The sequence below is a fragment of the Cyprinodon tularosa genome, unplaced genomic scaffold (assembly GCF_016077235.1).
Source record: "Cyprinodon tularosa strain WSP-4 unplaced genomic scaffold, ASM1607723v1 ctg64, whole genome shotgun sequence".
Classification (NCBI taxonomy): Eukaryota; Metazoa; Chordata; class Actinopteri; order Cyprinodontiformes; family Cyprinodontidae; genus Cyprinodon; species Cyprinodon tularosa.
In genome coordinates this window covers 34,421-38,133 of record NW_024039385.1, presented here as the reverse complement: position 1 = coordinate 38,133, position 3,713 = coordinate 34,421, and positions in this window count along the sequence as shown.

Genomic DNA, 3,713 nt, shown 5'->3' with positions numbered 1-3,713 from the left:
ATAAAGACTACAAATCCCTGGAAGGAGAGCGAGAGGGAACTGATGGCTCGCGGATCTCCAGCTGTCAGGCAGAGGCGGCGCAGCATCTAGGGGCCACAGCATCCGCTGCTAGACAGGGGCCAACAGGGGCCAACAGGGCCAGTGCCCCTGCTAGACATATTAATAAATACAGTTCTTACCACATTTTTTTCAATTGTGTCTTTTATTTCCCAGTTATATCATTTATTGACTTTATTGATCTCAACAGTGGTGTCAAAAGTACACACATTTGTTACTTAAGTAGAAGTATAGAAACTGCAGTTTAAAAACACTCTGGTAAAAGTTGAAGTATCAGCTTGACCTCTTTACCCCTTAAAAAAAAATCAGCCAAATGCCACTATATGAATTGAAAGCTAAATTTTTCAACTGTTTCTAAAAATTCTTTGAGATAGGTCCAAGAATGAGGGAGGTCTTGTTGGTCTCCATCTCCCGATACGCTCTCCCCTGTGTCCGACCTTTCAGACATTTCAACATCTTTTTATGAATCCTACATTGTAGCATGGCATAGACAATGTTTGCAGTTTGAAGAACACCTGCTTGCTTCTGATGATTTCCTTTAGCTAACCAATGAGTGTTTGCGTTCTATGACTCATCCAATCACACTAGTTTTCACTGGATGTGGATGGAGCCAATGATCTGCATTGGATGGAGCACATGACTGAAATAAATATTTATAAACATAAAAACAAATAACAAAATAACCAGTCAATTTTTTATTTTTTGTTTTTTGATTGGCAATTGAAAATAGAAAGAACGAATGATACACGGATTGAAGCCAAATGTAACGAGTAACGTTTGTTTTAAAAGTGTAAGGAATAGAAAGTACAGATACTTGTGTGAAAATGTAATGAGTAGAAGTAGGAAGAAAAATAAGTAACGGAGTAAAGTATAGATACCTAAAAAGTGTACTTAAGTACAGGGACAAAGTATTTCTACTTCGTTACTTGACACCTCTGGATCTCACAGTGGAGAAAGTTACATGGGGTGGAGTGCATGGGGGTATATACAGTATACAAGTTCCTGGGGGCCCCCAAAAAACTCCTTTTAAATCTATGATTAATATATCTATTTCTTATTTGTGCACATTATGTTTTTGTAAAAGATAAATACTTTTAAGACAGCATGAAAAGTCAGCCGAGTACATTGCCAATATGAACAGTTCAATTCAATTCAGTTTATTATATATGTGGACATGATATGATTGACATGTAAATATATAAAAGAATACAAAGAATCTTAAAAGAAATTTACCCTGATATCATCAAACCATAAATCTATATTTTTAACCTTTCTCTAGACCAAGGAGTTGTGCCTGTAGAGTTAAAAATAGCAAAAATTACACCAGTTTATAAAGAAGATGACCCTGCTACTTTTAACAATTATAGACCAATTTCAGTGTTGCCAGCCCTGTTCAAAGTTCTTGAAAAACTTGTTTACACAAGATTAATTCAAAATTTGGACAAAAATAATATTCTATATGCACACCAGTATGGTTTTAGGAAGCAACACTCTAAGTACATGGCACTTGTCCAATTTTTGACTGAAATATACAAAGCAAAAGATAGAAAAGAAAACACTGTAGGTATTTTCTGGATCTTTCAAAAGCATTCGATGCCGTTAACCATATTATTCTGTTAAAAAAACTTTCACATTATGGTATTCGAAATAAGTCACTACTCTGGTTCACTAGTTACCTTTCAGACCAGTATCAAACTGTCAACAATAATGGGACAGAATCTCCTCTCCTTCCACTTCAGTGCAGTTTACCACAAGGTTCCATCTTGGGTCCCCTGTTATTTTTTATATATGTTAATGACCTCCCCAATGTTTTAGATAAACTTTCTAAAATCTTATTTGCAGACGATATAAGTGTGTTTTACTTCCATAAAAACCCTGATATTTTAATAAAGGTAGCTAATGAAGAACTTGACAAGTTATCCTCTTGGTTCAAGTCCAACAAATTGTCACTTAACATTAAAAAAGTTATATATTTTTTGGTTATAAGTTTGATACATTTAAATCTCCAATGAAAATTCAAATTCATAATACTTCTATTAATAATGTTAGATCTGCTCGTTTCCTCTCTGTTATTCTAGATGATTCTTTATCCTGGACACTCACATTAGTGTCATAAGTACAAAAATAGCCAAAGTGGTCGGTATACTAGAAAAAATCCGGCACCTAAACAAAAAAGTTGCAATTATGTTATATTATTCAATGTTATATCCATATATTAATTACTGTAATGTTGCTTGGGCTAGCACCCACCCAACTAAACTTGAATCTGTTTTTCGACTTCAGAAGCGAGCTTTAAGACTAATATTTTATGTAAATCGTAGACACCCCTCCCAACCACTGTTTGCTCAGGCAAGTATTCTTAGTGTTTGTCAGGTGAATCAACTTCAAATAGCTTCATTCGTTTATAGCTCTATAAAAAAGTTACTTCCCCAGCACTTTTGTAATATTTTTACTTTTAATAATGAATTTCACCAGTATCCAACTCGTAGTAGTTGTCTTATCAGGCCTCCTTACTCTCATACAACTCAAACACAGTTTAGTGTATTATTCAGAGGATCCAGGATATGGAACAGTCTTCCCACATCACTGACAGATCTTTCTAAAGAACAATTTAAACGGAGAGTAAAATTGCTGCTACTAAGTTATCTGAACTTTCCATATGGATTTGTGGTCTAAATGATATGTTAAATTGTTTTTTACAAAGAAATGCAGTTTTTTTTTTTTTTTTTTTACAAAATATCATATACATGTCTGAAATGGTAAAATATATTTGTTTTTATGGAGACTGCCACTCATTAAGCCCCTTGAGGGTTTTTCGGCAGTTTGCCATCACATTTTCTTTTTTAGTGAAATATTATTCTGTTTTTATGCTTTTTGTTGTGAAAATAAAATAAATAAAATATAGCGCCAATTCAAAACACATGTCATCTCAAGGCACTTTACAGTTCAACCAGATCATCCAGTCAAATTATTTTAAAGTTTCTATCTAAGGAAAACCAGCTGAATGCGTCGACTCATTGACTCAAAGGCAATCCCTCCCACTAAGTATGCTTGTAGCGACAGTGGAGAGGAAAAACTCCCTTTTAACAGGAAGAAACCTCCAGCAGAACCAGGCTCAGCAAGCCAGCATGTATTTCAAAAGAAAAGGGACAAAAGAAAACATAGAGAGGTGTCACAGTCTTGGTTTTGTTATGTTTATTTAGAGTATTCAGTTTTACTTCTCCTTGCTCCTTGTTTTAGTGTTTAATTATTATTATGTTGTTTTCTTGTTAGTTGCTGTCTTCCAGGTTTTCCATTTGTTGTCCTCTGCTGCCCTCTTGTGTCCTCTATCCCTAGCTCTGTTTTCTGCTCTGTCCTCACCAGTTTCCAATTCTGTCGTTAGCCCTCTCTTTGTCTCTGTCCCCTTGAAAAGCCTCCCTCTTCGGTTCCTGTTTGCTGGATCCTCGTCTAATGTCTGTCTGCTTACCTCGTCTCTCCCTGGCTCCTAGAGTTTGGTTTCCCCTGATGTCTCCTTGGTTCTGGTTTGTTTGTTATTTTTGTTGGATTTTTTGATTCCTGCCTCTGTACCTGTGAACCTCATTAAACCCACCTAAATTCACTTCTGCCTACTTGCCTCTGCTTTTGGGTCCTCAATCCAATACCAAATCGTGACAAGA